The sequence below is a fragment of the Canis lupus genome, chromosome 35 (genome assembly GCF_003254725.2).
Source record: "Canis lupus dingo isolate Sandy chromosome 35, ASM325472v2, whole genome shotgun sequence".
NCBI lineage: Eukaryota > Metazoa > Chordata > Mammalia > Carnivora > Canidae > Canis > Canis lupus.
Genome location: NC_064277.1, coordinates 4,856,273 through 4,879,518, shown reverse-complemented (window position 1 = coordinate 4,879,518; position 23,246 = coordinate 4,856,273). Strand labels below are relative to the sequence as shown.

Genomic DNA, 23,246 nt, shown 5'->3' with positions numbered 1-23,246 from the left:
GGTCCTTTTTATATATCCTTGAGATATATATATATTTCTATATATATATAAAGAAATGCTGGTAGATTTGACTTACCCCCATACTTTGTTTTTAGTTCATTGAAAACAGGTTCCAGTGTTGTGAAGTAGTTTCACAGAGAGAGATCTTGTAAAGAGATGGGGGCTAAAATTTAGGAAGTACCTACTAAGTGCTAGCCTGGTGTTCTGGTTCCAGACCCACTTTCCACCCATTTGCCCCCTTCTCTGTGCTTCCAGAACCCTCCCATCTTCATCTACCCTGGTTCTTCTTCTCATAGTGAATGACTCTTGGTCACTGCCCATTCATTTGTCTATCTCTGTTTTTCCTACTTGAGCAGTTTGGAAAATTCAGAGCTCCACATAGCATGTGAGCTATTATTGTCAGGTGTTGGTAATCCTGAGTTGCATTGACTTGAATTTTCCTTGTTGATTTCTAAATGCTTTCATAGACTTTGCATGTGTCTCTGTAAAAAATTGTCTTTCTTGATGTTTACTCTTAGTAGACAGCTACTTGGGCTTAACACCTAGAGACTCTGATTTAGTAAGTTTGGGTCTGGTCAGATAACCGATTTTTAAAATGCTCCCTCCCTCTGGACAGGGTTAGGAAGTTCTAATGGGGCCCATCAGCTTTCCCTGTGTGCCCCGATTGGTATGATGGAGCAAGGATTTGTGCTTCCTGCTACAGACAGAATGTCTGTGTCCCCAGAACCCATGTGTTGAATGCTAAGCCCAATGCCATGGTATTTGGAGGGGGGGGCCTTTGAGGGGTTAGTAGATCATGAGGGTCTTTGTAAATGGGATTAGTGTCATTATAAAAGAGATCTCAGAGAGCATCCTCATCCCTTCTACCATAGTGAGAAGATGGCCTTCTATCAACCAGGAAGTGGACCTTAAGCAGACACTGAATCTGCAGGTGCCATGATCGTGGACGTCTCTAGCCTTCAAAACTGTAGATAATAAACTTCTGCTGTTTATAAGCCATCTGATCTATGATGTTTTATTATAGCAACCTGTCTGGACTGAGACATTTCCTTTTACCTGGGTTTTCTTAGAGTTTTCGCTCTTTTCATGCCTCATCTCTTGTTCTTAAATATTTTTTATAGTTCACATATCATTTATTGTAAAATATCTCAGATCTGTTTTTGACACACACACAAAAGTTATTGGAAGAATGCGTGTCATTCCACCCAAAGTTTTCAACAGATTTCCCTTAAAACTCTCTTTGTGTTTTCTTTCTATCACTCTTTCCCCTATCTTCATCATTTTTTTTTAATTTTTATTTATTTATGATAGGCACACAGTGAGAGAGAGAGAGGCAGAGACACAGGCAGAGGGAGAAGCAGGCTCCATGCACCGGGAGGCCGACGTGGGATTCGATCCCGGGTCTCCAGGATCGCGCCCTGGGCCAAAGGCAGGCGCCAAACCGCTGCGCCACAGGGATCCCTATCTTCATCATTTTTAATTTGTTTGACAAAGTAAACAATTATATTTATTTACTTTTTAAAAAGCACTAATGTATTCTAAAGGGAGACTGGCTCACTCTCAAATGTCTTGATGCACCATAATTGTGAGGAGGGACTGTGCTAGGTGAAGGAGTTGAACCCAAGATAATGAGATTGGAGAGGACCATAATGAGTTCAAGGAAGGCACTGGAATAAAGGCAGACCCAGAGGATATTAGTGGAGGGTGGAATTTGCCTCATCCCAGGGACCTCCCATCCTGTTCCACTGATGTCGATCCACATGACTCTTTGCCGACAGAATGCCAACGTGCAGCAATTATTTCATGTCTGTTAATGATATGATAGGACATTGTGAAGATGAACTTGGCCTAGGTCGCTGAATACAGCATTTACAATCAGCTTCCCTTGCTCTACAGCGGCCTTCCTCAAATAAAAAGAGGTGATTCCAAAGGTCATCGCAAGATTACAAAATAACAGACTCATAGGCTGTTATGTGTGGGAGGATGACAGACTGGGGCCTGGATGAAATGACATTGGCCTCAATCTGAACTTGAGTCTAGATTAGAACAGCAATACACATGTGACCCAGCTGCAGGCATTCATTTGGTCCGGTCTTCTACATAGGAAAAAAGACTCTTTTTATCATTGAGTGTGAGAACTACTTCAGTACCACCAGACTGTGTTCAATAATCGAACCGATGGACTTGTTTTCAAATTAAATTTTGAGGAATGCTGCTAAAGCTCTTTATTATTTCCTTGGCTGTTGATCAGCATAAGTGACTTACAACTAAGTTTAATCAGTCTTTTTCATCCCAGAGGTGACCATAACCCAACTGTGTCACTCAGGCACCCCTCCCCTGGTCTCCGAGCAATCAATTGTTCCATTTATACTTTTCAAGCACCTGCGCTGTGCACACTTTCACGCCAGATGCTGTTACTGTCCTTTAGAAATTCACCATTGAATTGGGACAACATTATGAATACAATACAAAAATGAAAATGACTGGCAGTACAAAGCAGTGTAAATTAGCTGTGATAAAGGAGGTAGAAACACACATTGCAGGAATTCAGGGGCCGGCATCAGCTCATGGGCCGGTGAGATCAAGGAAGGCTACTCTGTGCACCTCTGAACCTTCCTTTCTCCTTTGCCTTAGCACAGCTTTGCCAATGCCATTCCTCGCGTTCAAAATGTCCAACCTCTTTCTCTGCTTAGCATAACTCTCCTCAAGTTTCCAAACACAGGTTGTAAGGGTCCTCGGATATGTGGCTTAGAAATGTGAACTTCCGGTTAATGAGAATCACTCCGTACTTTTGAGTGAGGTTAGAAAATGTGACCTCAATGGTAAAATGTGAACCAAGGCTGAATTTACGAGAAGAGAATAATTTTCAATCATTCAATATAACAGGCTTATGCCTCCTCTTTATTGTTGTTCCCTAGGACATCTGAGAAGGGCTAAAAATATTTATTGACCCCCCCTCTTATAGGAAGGGGATTAAAGATAAGGCAACCTTAGACAGTGTCCGGAAATCAAAATATCTCTAGACTCTAGATCCCAGAGACAATGTCTGGAGTTACTTTTGGTTGTCACAGTTTGTGGGCAGAGTGCTCCTAGCATCTAGTGAATCAAAGAAGCTGCTAAACATTCTACAGTACACAGGACAGTCTCTCAACAGCAAAGAATGATCTGCACTAAAATGTCAACAGTGCTGAGGTTGAGAAACCCTGCATTGGAGAAACTGAGAAGTTACTGACTGATACCTAGTTAAGAGAAGGTTGCTTGGAAGGATTTACCTCTGAGAAAAGGAAAACAAAATAGCAAATCTGTTCAGCTTACAACGTTTGGACCAGAAAATGAAATAAAAAAAGAGTTCAACTCATTCATTAAAATATCCCATCAACAACCCTTTAATGCCCCGCAGCTGTTCATTCAGCACAAAGCTGACATTTCTGACTTTGACCATACACGTAGCGATGCCAAACAAGTGACTTCAGGGAAACCATACCCCTGACTCATTGCCAAGTAGTATCGTCATCCTTTAATTTGTTTAGTTTCTCCTTGGGTGTGTTAAGAACTCCCACCTTCCCAGGTGTGACCAGGTTAGACAATTCTCTGTTCCCGTTTCTCTCTGAAGGGGAGAGAACGTGTATGGTCAAGGTTAGGGAGGGACAAAGGTCCATGATGAAATCCTGATGGGATACCAGAAAATTCTGTCTGGATTTTCCCTTCGTAAGTTTGCGGTCTTGGCTGAACAGAGGCTGTTGATCGACCTTACCTATTGTTTTGCATGTTTAGAATACATCTTTTTGGGAGACCAGGGCTCAGAGGTTATTTCAACTTTATTTGGATGATTAATCCATACAAGGTATGGACATGTTTTAAAATAGAAATGATTTGCATACATGTCAGGTAAGCATAATTTGTAACCCATGGAAATTAATGAATTAATCCACTAAGTATTTATTGCATGTCAAGTGTGTACAGACATGGTACTAGGTTCCATGTCATGAGGATTCATAGTCTGGTCTGGGAGACAGCCAAGTAAAAAGATAATCACAATCTGGTGTGCTGAGTGTGATGGTGGGGCAATCAGGCAGCACTATGGGAGCACAGTGTAAAGTCCCTTAGCTGAGACCTGAGAATCGAGACTTGAAGGTTGGTAGGAGTTAGCGATTAAAAGAGTATGGAGAAGTGGAGGCAAGGAGTAGGTGATGCGATTTTACCAAAAGTGGTTAGAGTGTGCAAAAGTTCACAAGATAGAAAAAGCATGGAGAGATCAGTGAACTTTAAGATGTTCAGGAGAGCTGTTTTGAAGGAACAGATTTAGGATTTATGAGCATATGCCGGTGAAAAGTTTATTCATGGGTTTGGTCAATTAAGGACGGTATGTAGAACGAGGAGGGCATTGGGCCTAAGAGAAATACAAACAAGAGATGGGCAAAAGAATAAGAACTAAGACTTATGAAATGTGGCAAGAGAAAGTAAAAAGACAAGCCACAGCTGGTAGGAAACATTTGCAATACCATTTTGTTAAGAACTTGGACAAATCAATAAGGAAAAAAATGAACAACCCAACTGATTTATAGGCAAAAGAAATGGAAAAGCATTTCATTAGGAATGAAGAGATCGGGGCACCTGGCTAGCTCAGTTGGTTAAGTTTCTGACTCTTGGTTTCAGCTCAGGCCGTGATCCCAGGGTTGAGGGATGGAGCCCTGTGTTGGGCTCTGTGCTCAGACTGGAATCTGCTTGTCCCTCTCCTTCCCCCCAATTCTCCCCCCCACCCGCCCCTTGATTGTGCATGTATGTGAGCTCTCTCTCTTTCTCTTAAATAAATGAACAAAATCTTAAAGAAAAAGAAATAAAGAGATCCTCAACCTTGTTGACAATCTGGGAAATGTTAATTAGAGCCACAGAAGATACCATTTCTCACCCATGAAATGAACAAATTTAGAAAGATTGACAATACCAAATACTGGCAGAATGTGGAGCAATGAGAACTCTGGTCTGCTGCTGGAGGGGGAGCAAATTAGTGCAATCACTTTGGAAAAGAATTGGCATTAACTTAGCAAATATGGAAATGCATATATTTTACATGATTAAAGGTGGTAGGAGGCGTGTGGCAGTATTGCTTATGACAACAGAAAACCTGAAAATAAGCAAAATATCTGTTAATAGTAGAATAGAAAATACGTTTTCGTCTATTCACATGATAGGATACTATAGAGCAGTGAAAATCAACAAACTACAGCTCTATGTATGTTATGGATTGAATTGTGTTTATAAAATTCCTTGATCTTGAACGTCTAGCTTCTACAACTGTGAAAAAATAGATTTCTGTTGTTTAAGCGACACAGTGTGTGGTCTTTTGTTATGACAGGCCTGCCAAACAATGTGTCAATATGAATGGACTTCAAAAATATAAGGATATAAGGTTGAATCAAATTGAATTGAATTGCAAACTACAGAAGAACACTTAAAATGTGATTCCATTTAGGTAAAGATTAAAAAAAGAACATATATAGTTGAGGTATACACACACACATATAACAATTTTTGCATTTTGATACTCCTTTCAAAAGATAGAGCATAATTCCCCTCCCCTTGAATATGGGTTGAACTTAACAATTCACTTCTAATGAATAGAATTTAGCATAAGTGGTAGTATGTGACTTTTGATGTTAAGTCATAAAAGACAGTGAGGTTTCCTTCTTGCCTTCTCTTGGATCACTTGCTCTAGGAGAATCCACATGTCATGTTCTGAAGACACTCAGATAACCCAATAAAGAGTCCATGTGGCAAGGACCTAATGTCTCTTGCCAACAGCCATGTGGGAGCACCATCTTGAAAATATATCTGCAGCCCCAGTCAAGCCTTCAGATGACCCCCACCTTGGTAGAAGTCTTGACCACCACTTCATGGATTCAGAACCACACAGTGAGGGTTCTCCCAAATTTCTGACCACAGAACCTGTGCAGTAATAAATGTTTATTGTTTTAAGCTGCTAAGTTTTGGGGTAATCTGTTACAGAGCATTAGATAACTATTATAGTCATATTAGATAATATACACTAGAAGAAAAGAAGGGGGATGAAAAACATGAATTTTAGGATAATGGTAATCTTCTGGGTGGAAGGAAGGAGATACAATTAGGGGAACATAGATACCTCAAATATAGTCATGATGTTTTACTTATTTTTAATTTGGGTGGCAAGCACATGCATGTTTATTTTATTATCTTTAAAAACTGTATAGATCTGTGCTATATACACATATGTGTTATATATGCCTATTGGATATGGGAGGTATTTTATTTAAAAAAAATAACAACAGTGGCCAGAGATATAGAAAAAAATCCAGGTCGTTTCATGGCAGCTAAGATTGAGGACATCTAGAGCAGGTAATGGTGTTTAAGAAGTAGGTGTAGCTAGAGAAACACAGGAGGGTTGGCAGACTGTACTGTGCATCCAATTTGAGTTTGCAGACCATTGATGTGGAGTAGCAGCCACCTGTCAGGCTGTGTGGCTTCCCTCCAGCCCTGCCCAGTGTCCCAGATTAAGCATGAAGAACACACATCATAAATAGCTCTGAGAAACAAAGTTTTGCCCTTGCCATGTCACCCCAGCTAAAGTCGTCAGATCTCCTGTCCCTATGGTCTGTCCCTTCTTCCGTCCTCGGTTAGGTGGATAATTACTCTTGCGCCTTCACTAAAAAAATGACCGACAATTGTCAACACTTACAACACTCGCCCATGTGCCAGAGCACTGTGTTTAAAAATGGTTCTCTAGCATAACTTCCTTTCATTCATCTTCCCCACCACTCTGTAAATACTCTTATTTTACTCTTATCCCTATTTTTAAAAAGGGGTTATACAATAGCCAGAGTGGGGCCAGGAGTTGTTCACCTCTAAAGCACAAGGCACAACCATGACTGCACACTGCTTCCTCAGTGACGGGTACATACAGAGAGCTCAGCCCGTGTTGCAGTTGATGGCAAGGATAGCTTTACTTTTTTTTTTTTTTAAAGACTTTATTTATTTGAGAGAGAGAGAGAACATGAGCAGGTGGGGGAGAGGGGCAGAGGGAGAGCGATGAGTGGCTCCCCACTGAGCAGGGAGCCTGACAAGGAGCTCGCTCCCAGGACCCTGGGATCATGACTTGAGCCACAGGCAGATGCTTAACAGACTGAGCCACCTGGGCACCCTATGAGCTCTGCCAGATTGTGAGATACTAGGTGGTTCAGGTCTGTCTTAACCCAGTTTTGTGTTCTGGAACCTGCTCAACCAAATGAATGAGTAAATGAATGAGTTCTGGATGATGCTGTGAGATACTTAGAGTTTTCTATTCCTTCTGTAGTAGACCATGTCAATGCTCTTTGCCCATGTTGTGGACTAGATGTTTGTGTCTGTCTCCCACTAACACCCATCACCCTGCCCCAGATGCCTATGTTGAAACCCTGCCTTCCAATGTGATGGCATTTGAAGGTGGAGCCTTTGGGAGGGATTGGGAATACATGAGGTCATGAGGGCGGAGGTCTCAGAATGGGATTAGTGTGCCCTTACAAGTCACTAGAGAGATTGCTTTTCATCTCTACTCTTTGCCATGTGAAGGTAAAAGCAGAAGATGACAATCTACCACCTAGAAAAGGATTTTCACCAGAAATTAACCGTGCTGGCACCTTGATCTTAGACTTTTAGCCTCCGGAACTTGGAGAAATAAATTTGTTATTTATAAACCACCCAATCTATGGGACTTTGTTACAGCAGTCGTAATGGATTAAGACAGTCCATATCACCTAGGATTTCTTTTCAGTTTTATATACATCTGTTCCCACATTATTTTCAATTCCAAGGGCCAGCATCTGTGTCCCTGTCACATACATTATCACAGGGCTGCCCCCACACTGCTTTTCTGCACTCACAGAGAGATAGAAACACTTCTATCTGGATATTTATGTTCTCCTAACGGCAACCTGTGGCCAATGACAAATGAATGTGTGGGTGTAAACAGTCTGGCTCCTTTGCCTCTGACTGGGACAACTCCAAGGTATGGCCTATACTCTCTATGGAGCTCTCATGTGGGACTGAGCCAAAGGCTCCTTCCATGAGCAGGTGGTATTTTCAAAGATGACCACAGCAGTACATCCCATCCCATATGCTCTCCTGCAATCAAGGTTCGAAGTCTAATTCTCCTCTTGCATCTGGGCTCATCTGCTTGTAACCAACAGAATGCAGTTGAATCAATAGATTTTGCCACTGACTTCTGAACTAGGTCAGAAAAAGTCTTATAATACCTTCTGCATTGGTTTTTTGGAACTCTTCTTCTTTAAGACATTACCTCTTGGAATTTCTTGTTCTTTTAAACTCAACATATAGATAAGCCCACTAGTTGACAGGCTCAGCTTCAAGTTATTCCAGCTCAAGAGCCATACATGTGAGTGAAGAAGCTTCCAGACGGTTCCAGCCTAGATTTGCTGAGTCATCCAGATTTAGAGTGATCCCAGGGGAGACCAAGACATCCAAGACAGGGGAACAGTAGCAAGATGTCCCTTTTGCCCTGTCCAAATTCCTGACCCACACAATCTGCAGGCATTTTAAAAACGGCAGTTGATTTATATCACCAAGTTGGCGTGATTTGTCACACAGCAATAGACAGCTGGAACACTAATCTTGCATCCTTGCTTGGCTTGCTTTGTTTCCCTGTCCTCTTTTCTCTGTCTTCCTACCAATAGCTCTTAGGAACAAATCCCAGTGAATCATTTTCATACTAATTTGTATTTCAGGGTTTGCTTCAGGGGAACCTTACCTAAGACACCCCCTACCCTCGTCTAGCCTGGAAGCTGGGGTTGGGAAAAGAAGCTGTCAGAAACCTGAAGGGAGAACATAGACACACCTGTTGCTGCCCGTCATCACGGAGGAAATCTTACCTAGAAAACAAACACCTGGGTGTGTCTTTGGCTGTTGGAACCTGGACATGAGTCAACAGTCTGGAGTCTGTGGTGAGGGTGTGAACATATCTAGTTATGGATTCAAGGGGAGGAAAGGAGTTAGGACTGAAAAGTTTGGAGGACAGAGCAGGGGACTGTTGAAGCCAAGCTGGGCATCTGGATGGAAATGGTCCATGGGAGACATGGTATCATCACAGGGCCAGTGTCCAGGTCAAGACCATGCTGGCAAATTTGAGGTAGGTCATACATTAGGATCAGGTGAGGGCATAAAGAGGTTCAAAAACCCGAAGAACAGAAAAGAACTGAGGACTAGCACCAGGGAACAGCCCAAGGTAGACAGCCAGAAATCTGATGTAGCCGGTTAGAGGAAACAGAACAGCAGCCACACACATGGGGTGCTCTGTGACCTCAGAGGTCTTGTTGGATGAATTTGCATTTTCTCTTCTTGCCTAAAGTCTTTTAGGTGGTTTCTGTGGAAGCAGCCCCCTAAGTCAACCAGGCTGGTCTACACAGAGCAGTTGCTTGGGGTCACCAGCCTAGAGGAGCATGTGTGGACCTGGGCTGGCAGTCACTTTACTAGCTGATCTGTGAGCACAGATGCAGCCTGGGGCACTGGAGCACAGAGGTAAATATAGTCAGGAAGACTTGGCACGTTGGAAGTAGCTGGCAGGCAGGGTACCCTGGCTTGCCCTTCAAAATGCCAGAGAAATTGGTTAAAGGGAAAAGCTTACTTAACTTTTCCAGGAAAGATTAACAAACAGAGAAGAGGGAATAAGAGATGTCAAGGCAATGCGAAGGGGCCAAGTCTCTTGAGTTTGCTTTAAAGCTAGTGTTTTCATCTAGGAGGAATGCTGGTTTACCAGGACTGTCCTTGTGTTCCTCGCCTTGATGAACTTTGGCCTTAAGAGGTTAGTCCTCTGGACTTAACAAGAGGAGAGCCATGCCAGAGAACTCTACTGGGGTAGGAACTCCCCAGGGCAAACGGGAAATTGAGGAAAAAAATGATTTAGTAACCTACTTTAAAAAATACACAAGTGTTTAAAGATAACACAGGCATATGATAAAAAATTCAAGTCCTTTGCTAAATAACACAAAATGAAACATAAATCTCAACCCCACCCAACTTCTTGACCCCCAGTTGCCACCCTAGAAGCAATGACTATTCTCTGCTTCTTATGCATCTTCCGGAGATGCTCTGTGCATTTAGAAGATGATATGGATATGCAACCATGTCCTTGCTTGCACATTTTCCACATATTTGACAGCATACCATATCCAGTGATATGCTAGAGCTGGCCCCATGGGCACATAGGAGCCAACTACTAAATTTCTAGAAATTTTCTGAGCCCGTTGTTAAATATGGCCATTCTTAAAAAATTAAATTATATAATCTTACAATTAAATAAATTATTTTAGAAATAAGAACTCAAAAGTCATGGCTTTCTTAATTATTTTACTACATGTTACTGTTTCTATGTTCTTGAGGTTATTTATGACTACTGTATCTGTCGTGTGGAAATACTATATATAATATAATGGTGTGGTATTCGCATCTCTTTCCAACTGTGCATTCAGTGAAGACATGTTCATGGCTTAGAACCGGTCATGGAGATACTTGTACCTTGGAAATCAGCAAACCCTACAAATCAGAGCTTGACTTGTTGTTTTGCTGGTGGTCTAGACCAGGGGTACACAAGCTTTTTCTGTGAAGGATCAGATAGTAAATATCTTAGGTTTTGTGGGCCACATGATCTCTGTTATAACTACTCAGCTCTGCTGTCATCAGGCAGAAGAAGCCTAGGATGAGAGGTAAATGAATGACGTGTCTGTGCCCTAAATTGTACTTACAGTTTGGCTCGAGGGCTGTCACTTTCCGATGACTGTTCTAGAATTAAGAAAGTGGTGGGGAAATAGTAATAATGCAGGTTCATGTAAAAGTGTGGTGTCTGACTCCATTCCATTGTGAAGAGTATAGAAAAGTGGAGGAAGCACTCTTCCAATACTCCAAAACTGTGATCCGATTCTGCAAAGTTGCTCACGTCAGTGATACACAGGTGAAGTTCCACCATACATATTTGTTGTTTCACTTCCATTTTGTTCATGAATAAAAATGAAATATCAACCAATCATAATGTTTGAACCATGCTCTTTTGTCAGTGATGTGAGTGACTTTTTTGCTGATTGAACAGTAGTGAAGCTTTGTTCACGGTCCAATTTTGAGACATGACTGCTGGTGATAGAATTGTCAAACTGACAATGGATTTCATAAGAAATACCAGGTCACGTTGATGTTAGAGGATGGAAATTTACAAGAATTTATAAGAAGAGTATTACATATTTTTTATTTGTAAATTATGCACTACACATCTTTTATATCAGTAAATTTCGTTTTTGAGAAAGAGAGAATGCTGAGTTGGGGACTAGGAGGGGAGGGAGAAGGGGAGGGAGAGAGAGAATCTCAAGCAGGCTCCTCCACACCCAGCACAGAGCCAGATGTGGGGCTTGATCTCACAACCCTGAGATCATGACCTGAGCCATAGCCAAGAGTCGGTTGCTCAACCGACTGAGCCATCCAGGTGCTCCATATTAGTACAATTTTTAATTGCTTCACTTACATATATACATTCTTATGATTTTCTGGACATTATTAAACATTTAGCAACTCAGTATTGCATGTAACTGTTCAGAACCTTACTTTTGTTTACAATATATTTTGAAGAGTCTTCACACACATACATTGGCCTCATTCTTTTCAGCAACTACCTTCTTTTTAACAATTTATACCATTTTAGGTATCTTCCATATTTGTTTAACCACTCACCTACTGATGGGTCTCTTTGTGGGTTTTAAGTCCTTCACTACTAGAAACAATGTTACAGTAAACACTTACACACACATGCTGTTGCACATAAATACAAATATACCAGTAGCCTAAATTCTTCAGGCAAAATTGCTGGGAGCGCATGCATTTATAGTTGTGATAGATATTGGCAAATTGCTTTTCAAAGAAGTTGAACCAAGCTACACTCTCACCTCAAATGCAAGAGAATATTTGTTTCTTTATACCTTTGCCAAAAGGTATATTATACTTTTTGATTTTGGAAAGCGTGATGGGTGAAAATGGTATCCTATTGAAATTTAACTTGCATTTTATTTGTTATGAGGAAGAGTACACATGTTTTCATATTTAAACACCATTGGTGTTACTAGCTGTGTGAATTATTTATGTTCTCTGTTCATTTAAAAATTTTCTACTAATAATCAAAATAGCTTTACGTCCCTTCCAACAGAATTTGAGCTCCACAAGGCTGGGAGTTTTAATTATCTTGAATCCCCCAAAGCTTAGAATGGTGCCTGGCACATAATAGTTGCTCATTAAATATTTGTTAATTAATTAATTGCTAAGGGATTTAGCCCCAGATCTGTCATATATGTTCCCGTACTTTCTTCCAATGTGTCATTCTCCTATTTGACTTTGTTCGATTAAACAAATTTTTTTTTGCCCTTGAAGGAATTTTAAATTTTTATATAGTCAAATCTAGAAATCTTTTCCTTTATGGCTCTGTACCTCTATGTCTTATTTGGAAAGACACTCATTTCCAAAAATAAATAAGTCGGTTCTCCTGTGCTGTCTTTTAAGAATTTGAAGTTGGATTATTTTTATATTTGAAATTTCAAAACATCTGGAAATTATGTTAGCTTAAGTGATAAAGTAGGCACTGAAATTGTGGTTTGTCCACGTGGCTGCCCAGTTGGTCTGATATTCTCATTGATCTCTCTCATTCTCCCAGTGCCTGGAATTCTCTTTATCATACACCAAATTCCCATGTGTGGTTGATCTATTTCTAGCTCCTCTATTTCTCCATCTGTGTATTCATATGCCAGCACCAAGCTGTTTTAATGATTAATGCCTACTCTTTTACGCGGTGTTTATAGCATCTGAGTTATCAAACTCATGTAAATATCAATGTGATGAAGCCATTTTTGGCCTTAGACCTAAACATATAGTTTTTTAAATGTATATATAAAGTGCTTTGGCAGACATCATCTCACTTGATTTTTACAATACCTCCAAGAGGAAAGCAGTCAAAGTGGTTTTGTTGTTGTTGTTGTTGCCCCATTTTACAAACGAAGAAGCTGAGGCTCAGAGGGTCAGGGGCTTTTTGCCCTTGACCATGTTTATCTAGTGTCTAAGAATGTGTGGGATGGGTAGTAAACAAAACTACCCATCTTTCCTGCGACAAAACGTTGCTCATTGGAAAAATGGGTTATGAAAACAACGACTAAAACTAAAGTTACCTCATTCCACACATTTTTCTTATTCTTATGTACTCACTTTTTTCTGTTGTCTTCTTCAGATCTAATCAAGAAGCTCAGGTGAGTTAATGTCAGAAAACTTGGAAAAAGGTAATAATTCCATATTAAGAGATTTTTTAGCATGGCTCTTGTCATGTAGTATGCACTCAAGTAAGTGATTGCAACTATTTATATTCTTATGCTTATTTATTTGATTAAGAGCATGAGCTTTGGGGCACCTGGTGGCTCAGCTGGTTAAGCATCTGTCTTCGGCTCAGGTCATGGTTCCGAGGTCCTGGGTTCAAGCCCTTTTCAGACTCTCTGCTCAGCGGGGAGTCTGCTTCTTCCTCCCTCCCTCCCCCCACTGCTCATGTTCACTCTCTCTCAAATAAATAAACAAAATCTTTTTTTTTTTTTTTAAAAAGGGCATAAGCTTTGAAGTAAGAGAGACCTGAGTTCTAGTCTCCATTCTTTCATTTGTTATGTGAGCAGATTCCTTAACCTCTCTGAGCTTTGGTGCCCTCATAGATAAAGTTGGCATTGGAATAAAGCCCTCGGTAGTTTCCTGACGATTAAATGAAATAATACATGTTGGCTTTCTAGCATGTAGTAAGGCCTCCATGAATGGTAATGGTTTCCTCATGGATTATTTTCTTCTCAGGATCCTAAACTTATTTCCCCACAAATGAAGACATTTCCATTATCTTTTTCTCAAGAAAATCAGGGATAGTTAGTTCTCCAGTTATTCTGTATTCACAGATACACTCACATATCTGATGGCTTCTCTCTTGCCTTACCTGAAAAAACAGAAATGAAAATCAATGCACAAAGCTTACTTTAATTTAGACTGCACTTACTCTTGCTAAGTCCCACTGGATCTGTTTGCATTATTTGTTAAGAAAGGGTTTGTGAAATAAATTAACGGTGTAAATAAGACTTGGGAAGAGTGCTGAAAATAATTAAGGGAACTATTTCCAAGCATGCTTAAATACTTGAGAAGTACCATTTAAATGCAGACACTTTATCTGGAAATCTCTGAACCACTCATATCCATTTATTAACAAGTGATTATAGTGAATTGTCTATTGTTATGGACTGAATGTTGTGCTCACCCCACTCCACCCATATGTTGAAACTCTAACCTCCAATGTGGTGGTATTAGGAGTGGCAATTAGGGTTACATGAGGTCTTACCAATAATTCCCTCATAAGAAGAATAAGAGACACCAGAACCTGCTCTCTCCTCTCCCCTCCTTTCTCTCCACCAACCTCCTTTTCTCCTTACCACACCATGCGAGGACACAGTGAGAAGGGGGCCATCTACAAGCTAGGAAGCATGCCTTCACCGAGAATTGCGTTAGTTGGCATCTTGATCTTGGACTTCCCATCCTCTAGAACTGTGATGAGTGTCTGTTTTTCAAGCCACTCCATGTGTGGTATTTTGTGACTGCAATTTGAGTAGACTAGGACAAGCACCAGTCTCTCTCCTCAACTCAGTAGTCTCTCAAGGGCAGGTCATGCCATGTCTACCTCTAAGCCTCCTGTGCCTGCTCTGGAAACATGGTGCCTGCACATGGAGGATGCTCAAAAAAATGTTTGTGAAAATGACAAATATGTCCCAAGGAATTTTGCTTGGATGTATTTGGTTATTCTAGATGAAATCATTAATTTATCTTTAATTGCCAGTTGGACATTCCTACTCAGATATCCTGCAGTCTTCTCAAATTTAGCTAAATGCATCATTTCATTCTATAAAATTAACTCCTCAGCCCAGTTTCTTTTTTTTTTTTTTTAAGATTTTATTTATTTATTCATGAGAGACACACAGAGAGAGGCAGAGACATAGGAAGAGGGAGAAGCAGGCTCCCTGCAGGGTGTCTGATGCAGGACTGGATCCCTGGACCCTAGGATCATGACCTGAGTGGAAGGCAGACACTCAATCATTGAGCCACCTGTACCCCATCAGCCCAGTTTCTTAACTTTCCCTCTTGGCACCACGATTTTTCCTCAAAACTTGGATTCATTTTTGTTTTCCAATTCCCCACTTCCTCCTCCATAGGCCACCACATCTGTCCACCACTCCTGCCTGCAGAGCATCTTCAGCCTCTATTACCTTGTCCTCTAGTCCAGGCCCCATTGCCTTATTTCTGCACTACCATTACAGTCCTGTAGTATTTTTATTTCAGATGATAATACATTACCTTTCTTTTGTTTTGAAATATAAAAGTTGAGCAGTCACAAAAAAAATCCACAAGTAAGGAAAATATATTAATCTTCCCTCAACTCCTCTTCAATCTTACTTTCTTTTTTTTTTGTAAATTTTTTTATTGGAGTTCAATTTGTTAACATATAGCAACAATCTTACTTTCTTAATGTCCATCAGTGTTAACAATTTGAGATATACTTATGTATATATCACATTATATAACAATTTGATATATGTGTATGTGTGTGTGTGTGTATGTATATATATATTCTTATATTTTCCTGTGTTGTTTTTAAAAAAAATAGGTCATGCAGTACATATAATCCAATGGAGAAAAGATGGTTCTTTCAAGGAATGGGGTTGGAGCAACTGAATATCTTGTAAGAAAAACGAACCTCTACTCTTATTTTCCATCATACACAAAAATAAAAAGAAATAGATCCTAGACCTGAATGTAAAACATAGAACTTCTAAAAGAAAACATAGGAGAAAATTTTTGCAATCTCGGGGTAGTCAAGATCACTTGAATAGAATGCAAAAAAAGCACTAGTCATAAAAGAAACTTGAAAAGTTGGGCTTTATCATCAAAGTTAAACAATTCTGCTTTTCCAAAAACACCATTAAGAAAATGAAAACTCAAAGTATTGACTTTAAGAAAATATTTTACAATATATGCATCTAAGAACTTGTGTCCAGACATATAAATAATTCTTAGAATTCAACAATAAGAACACAGCTTAACTAAAAAACAGGCAAAATACTTGAAAATACAGTTCACAAAAGATATAAAAAGATACTCAAATGGACAATAAACACATAAATAGATGCTCATCGTTAGTTTTCATGGAAATGAGAGATAAAGCCACAATGAGATACCATTATACATTAAATGGATAAAGTGAAAAAAGACTAACAATACTAAGTGTTGACAAGGATATGGAGCAACTGGGAACCTCGTGCATCGGTGGTGGAAGAATTGTTTGGCATCTCTTAACAATTTTTATTTTTATTTATTTATTTTTTATTTATTTTAATTTTTTTTTATTATTTATTTATGATAGGCACACAGTGAGAGAGAGAGGCAGAGACACAGGCAGAGGGAGAAGCAGGCTCCATGCACCGAGAGCCCGACGTGGGATTCGATCCTGGGTCTCCAGGATCGCGCCCTGGGCCAAAGGCAGGCGCTAAACCGCTGCGCCACCCAGGGATCCCTCTCTTAACAATTTTTAAACAGACATCATGTTGCTCAGGAATTTCTTTCATAGTTACCCAAGAAAAATGAAGACATTTTTGCATGAAGATTTGCATACAAATGTTCATAATAGTTTATATAATAGGTAAAACTGGAAACAACTCAAATATTAAGAGGTGCTTGTGGTATGTATGATCTTACAAAGAATCATACAGGCAATAATATGGACCACCCAAAATATTATGCTGAGAAAAAAGAGGCCAGACATGAAAAAGCACACATTGTATGATTCCATTTATATTAGATCCTACAAGAGACAAAATGAATCTATAGGGACAGAGGCAGTTCAGTGGTTGCCTGGGGCTGAAAAGGGGCACAGAAGAACATCTTTGGATGATTGAGTTTTGAATGTTTTGATTAGGGTGGTGGTGAAGGCATGCATACATTTGTTAAAATCCATTGAATGGTATTCTTAGAGTATATTTTATTGTAAGTCAATTAAAACTCAATATGTGTGAGTGTGTATGTGTGTGATAACAAAAGTGTGTTATATATGTTATTCTGCTCTTTGTTTACTAATGTATCATGGACATTGCTTTGTGTCGACACATAGAGACTTAGTCACTTCCCTTAAAATAATTGCATAAGATTTCATAATATGGCTGAGATCTTTTTGATGGACATTTAGAATGCTTCTTTTTTTTTTTTTTGACAAACATGCCTTCTATAAATATGTTTTTATGTCTTTAAAAATATATATATATATACCAGGGCTTTTATTTCTGAAAAGTTGGATTTTTGGAGTTGGCAATGTTGGTTCAAGGGGATATGGGCATTTTAAGACGTGATAGATATTGTCAAATACTCTAACAAATACTCAAATGAAGGAAAGACACACTCTTCAGCAGTATATGAGAATATTCGTTTCCTGCATCATCAGCCGCATTGTATATTGCCACTCTTTTTGCCATGTGCTCAATGAAAGCAACTCCTTTTAATTTACTATTTCTCACTACCAGAGGTGTTGACCATCCTTTCCTTTTTTTTCCTTTCTTTTTCAGAGTACTTGGGATTTTATCTTTTTGTAAATTGCCTGTTCATATCCTTTCCCAAATTTCCCATGGGGTCATTTTCTTTTCATAAAATCAGTTTGCCTAACAATATCTTAGCAGAGCTGTTAGTGTACTGCCTATTTGGTTATTAGAAAGTCACTTTTGTCATCTTTCTCACCTATCTCTATTTGAGAAACACATCGTAGTCATTGAGTGAACCTCTCTGAAAAAACCCCTAAGGCCTAGTGCCCTTTAAAAGTAAATTCCCATGGGGAATTTATAACCTGTTAAGAGTTATCAGAAAAGAAGTTCTCACTTTTTGACTTCACGTTAATACCTTCACATAAAAATGAAAAAATATGCAAATCTGTAAAAATCAAATAAAATGCTATATTCTGTATAAACAGACAGATGTTTAAATGTAGTTTACTACATTTTTTTTTTTTTTTTAGAAATAATAAGCCGAGAGGACATTGCCACATGACATGGATACTAGATCAATGTCACTTATATATGACTAGGAAAAAATTCTATTCATTAATAATAGAATAAAGTCTCAATTATTTATACTGGATGTCTCTTGTGCTTCTGCAACTCTGAACCCCACTTAATCCCCCTGTGTATTTAAATTGGAGGATTGACAGGCCCCTGAAACTTCATTAATGGGGGTAATTTCTTCACAAAAATATCCAACTCATTAGAGAACCTGGCAGTTTCTTTATCAAGAATTATCCATCCATAAAAATCCCAGTGGGATGCAGATGCATGTCAAGACTAGACGAAAGTGCTTGAGTTCAGAGTGTCTTGTGCATTGAATTAGCCCACGATTATGAAACATAATCCTTTTACTGTGAGAAGGAGGTTAGGTCTTTCCCTGTTTATTGCCTGCACACCCAGGAAGCCTCAGGTCCTGGTGCCCTGGCTCAGGCATCCTAAGTTCAGCCCTTGGAAGCTGGATAGTTGCAGCAGAAATGATCCCTTCCTCCACCTCAAGCCTGTGAGGAAGACAGCACCCCTTCCCCTCCTCAGCCAGCAGTGTGGGTCCCTAATGTGGCTTAATCTTTAGTTTCCCTGCCCCCTGGATGCATAAGCCTATGAGTGAAGCCAGCCTGGCATAATGCCTCCATGCTGGGGTGATAGATCATCACCGGGTGACCACCTCCAGTCCATTCTGACCAATCTTTCCAGAACTCTTTCTCCTATGCACTTGCCTCTCAAGCTCTTAGCAGTTTTCCACTATCTTCTGGGTAAAGAGCAAATGTACTTCAAGGAGCTTTATAACCTGGTCCCCAACCTAGCTCCCACTGTGCCCTAGTAGGCAGAGCATCCCCCTCCCACCCTGGGAAGGCCATTCTCTCCCACACAAGTGTGCCTGGCTGTCCTCCCTGCTGAGGACCCTTCTGCTCCTTTACATCCAGCCTTTGCCTCTCTGCACTTTGCTGTCTGGTTCAGGTGTGACCTGGTTCATAAGCTTCTCCAGTTCTTCTTCTGCGCCGATCTGTCTTCATCTGGACTTTACGGGAGCCTATGTTAACATTTATCTGGTTCTGAGTCATGTGCTCTCTTTTGGAAATTATAGTTTTAGGAGTTTTTGATTTCAGCTTTGTGTTTTAGCACATGGCATGTGTTTGATGAATTGTCACTGAATCCTGGCAGGAGACAGAGACCACGTCTTATGTTCTTTCTGTTCCCTTCCCAGTCTTTAGTATTGTAGTAAAGCTGAGCATGTAGAAGAAGCCCCATAAGACCCCTTTCATCAAATTATATGTTTGTACTTATTAGCAATAATACTAAGTTTCAACATAAAATATTATAATTCAGATTAAGTAATTCAGACTCACTTTCTTCCAGCTGTTCTGAATTACTGCATTCATTCACCCAATACTTTTGAGAACTTACTATTTGCAGGTCAGGAGCCCATTTAAGCCTCTCTGCAGTGGGCCAGGTAAGCGGGAGTGGATATTGTGTTAGGATGGCAGGAGAGATGCAGAGAACGAGTCTTCATGCATATGAATTGGCAGGGCTTAGTGATGCATTGGGTCTAGAGGTGAGGAAGAGGGGAGTGCGTACAGGGGCTGAGATTTTGGAGCAGCAGGATGGGTGGTGGTGGCCATTCATCTAGATCAAACATGAACAGAGGTTCTGGTCACAGTGATCAGGACTTTGGTTTGGGATTTATCAAGCATGAAATACTTCTGAGGTATCTACAGCAGAGACAGCTAACACTCTACTAAGAGCCATTCTCCACTGATTCTTTTAATAAGTCCTCCTGAATTTAACTGGCCATGAGCTCCCCTGCTTAGAGACAATGTTTCCCAACCTTTCCTGCATCTATGTGTGTCCATGGACTTAACTTCCGGACAATGGAATGTGAGTAGAACTGATGTGTAAAACTGGGTGATGCCCTTCAGAAGAATCCACTCATGCTTCCTTCAGCCTCTCCTGCTGGCTAGAATGCAGATGTGGTGATGGGCTTGGAATAACCATCTTGGCTCCAGAGCTGGGAGCTTCATATGGAAGAAAGCAGAACCTCTCTAGCAGCCTGGGGCTGTTCATCTCTGGACTGTGGTTTGAGAGGGAGCTACACTTCTCTGTCTTTTAAGACATTTGTTTTTGGGTCTCTCTGTACCTTAATCATACAATATCCCAGGGAAGATGTCAACAGGTATTTGTAAATGGGAACCCGGGGCTTAGAGGGAAAGCCTGGGAAGGAGATAGGAGTTAGAGTGTAGGAATCATGGAAGCCATGAGTGTGGGAGTTATCGTCTTGAGAGAGAGTTAGAGAATGAAGAGGATTGGTCTGGGATAGAGCCCTGAGGATTCATACATTTAGTAGCTAGTTTTGAGAAAGTTGAGCAATCAAAGGAAACCGAGAAGATTCAGCTAATCTGAATCTCAGCTAATTTTTCCTTCTGGAAACCTAGAAACCCAGGAAGGAGCAGTGCCGTGGAGTCCAGATAGGTGAGAGCTTTAAGAAGGAGGGAAGGGTGAGCAGTGTTGGCCTTAAGCAGTGTCCTTTGGTGAGATTTTACTGTACATTGGCCAGAATGGGAAGTGACAACTCAAGTGTGCTTGTAAAACCAAGGGATTGTTTGCTAATAATGATTATTATCATTAAGGCAACTCATAAGAACTGTGCAAGAATACAGAAAGATCTAATTACTATTTCTCAATCCAATTTTCATGATAAATTATCCAGAAATGTTAGAAATTGTCAAACTAAGCTTGGTGCTTTATATGAAACCCTAAATGTGTTTGTATCATAGCTCCAGATTCCATAAATCCATTTTTTTTAATTAAAAAAATTTTTTTAAAAATGTGGTGAAAAGCATATAACATAAAATTTACTACCTTAATCATTGTTAGGTGTATAGTTTAGTGGTGTCAGATACCTTCGTATTGCTGTGCAGCAGATCTCTGGGGATTTTTCCTCTTGCAAAACTGAAACTATTTCTATTAAACAATAACTTTCAATTTCTCCTCCCTCTAGCTCCTGGTAACCATCATTTTACTTTCTGTCTCTATGAATTTGGCTACTTTAGGGACCTCATATAAGTGGAATTGGGTGTATCCAAGATCTATAAAGAACTTATTAAACTCAACAGCAAAGAAGCAAACAATCCAATCATGAAATGGGCAAAAGACATGAACAGGAATCTCACCGAGGAAGACATAGACATGGCCAACAAGCACATGAGAAAATGCTCCACATCACTGGCCATCAGGGAAATACAAATCAAAACCACAATGAGATCCCACCTCACACCAGTGAGAATGGGGAAAATTAACAAGGCAGGAAACCACAAATGTTGGAGAGGATGTGGAGAAAGGGGAGCCCTCCTGCACTGTTGGTGGGAATGTGAACTGGGGCAGCCACTCTGGAAAACTGTGTGGAGGTTCCTCAAAGAGTTAAAAATAGACCTGCCCTACGACCCAGCAATTGCACTGCTGGGGATTTACCCCAAAGATACAGATGCAGTGAAACGCCGGGACACCTGCACCCTGATGTTCACAGCAGGAATGTCCATAATAGCCACACTGTGGAAGGAGCCTCGGTGTCCACCGACAGATGAATGGATAGAGAAGCTGTGGTCTCTATATACAATGGAATATTCCTCAGTCATTAGAAACGACAAATACCCACCATTTGCTTCGATGTGGTTGGAACTGGAGGGTATTATGCTGAGTGAAGTAAGTCAATCGGAGAAGGACAAACATTATATGGTCTCATTCATTTGGGGAATATAAATAATAGTGAAAGGGAATAAAGGGGAAAGGAGAAAAAATGAGTGGGAAATATCAGAAAGGGATACAGAACATGAGAGACTCCTAACTCTGGGAAACGAACTATGGGTGGTAGAAAGGGAAGTGGGTAAGGGGTGGGGGTGACTGGGTGACGGGCACTGAGGGGGGCACCTGATGGGTTGAGCACTGGGTGTTATTCTGTATGTTGGCAAATTGAACACCAATAAAAAATAAATTTATAAAAAAAATAAGTGGAATTGGGCAACATTTATTTTTTTGTGATTGGCTCATTTCACTCAGCTTAATGACCTCAAAGTTCATCCAGGTCGTAGCATGTGACAAAATTTCCTTCCTTCTTAAGGATGAATTATATTCTGTTGCATGTATAGACCACATTTTGCTTTCACAGATTCCTTTTAAAGAGTTGATTCTTCACAGTGTTATTCCCCTGGTGACGTTTCCTCTGGCCCGATCTACCCAGAAAGCGGGGAGAAGAGAGATGGCAAATTAGTTAGCAACTTTCTTCAAGAAAACTGACCCTCTGAATTAGCTGTGGGCACACTTCTATAAAGGGCCACACAGTAAATATTTTTGGCTTCGAAGGCCACGTAGTCTCTGTCACAACTTTTCAGTGACTCACCTCGCAGCATGTCTACCTGTCTCTTACAATTTTATAGTCATTGTACATGTTCATCGTCTGTCTGCCTGCACGTCTGTAAGCCTTGAGGATGGGGCTGACCCCACCTGGACTATCGTAAGGACTTCACATACATTTTATTTCCTTGTGCATAATTTAAATGATGGTTACTTATAAGAGGGAAATATTGTATTTGTTGACTAGCTAACTTCATCTTAAGCCAAGGGAATGTCCCTGTGGTGTCAAGTGTTTTGGGAAGGAGTCAGTTCACACACACTTGCCTAGAGGACAATGTCCAGCCATTTAAAATATTGTTATGTCACTTGAATCTGTGGCATTTTCTACAATAAGAAGATTTCAACCAAATGTCTTCTAATAGACTGTCAGGGGTTTGCATGTCAATGTGCTGCAACCAAAGAAGAGTTTAAGACAATCTGATAACACTGTGAGAGAAAAGGGCAGAAATATCTCAGGGTAATATACAAGTTAATGGCTTATGTATTAGCCCCCAAATGTGTCATCCTTCTTTCTGTTCTTGCTGCCATCAAAGCTATCACCTCACTAGGGCCTTGGCCAGGCGGGCAGGTGGGACTGACCTCTTGTCTTTGTTCTATACTCCAGGCCAGGACATGTGCCTGCCATGGAGGGGAGGGGACCCCTTTTTCTAGTTGACACACAGGTGTTTTGTGTGCTAGCTG

At 40.3% G+C, this 23,246-nt stretch overlaps 1 long non-coding RNA gene across 1 annotated transcript in view; it reads left to right on the top strand.

Moving 5' to 3' along the window:
- Positions 1-999, top strand: part of LOC112658990 (uncharacterized) — a 54,485-nt gene extending 53,486 nt beyond the window's left edge. Inside the window, exon 4 of the long non-coding RNA XR_007408503.1 lies at positions 873-999. This is a non-coding gene — a long non-coding RNA (uncharacterized LOC112658990). The remainder of the gene's footprint in view (positions 1-872) is intronic.
- Positions 1,000-23,246: the final 22,247 nt, after the last annotated feature.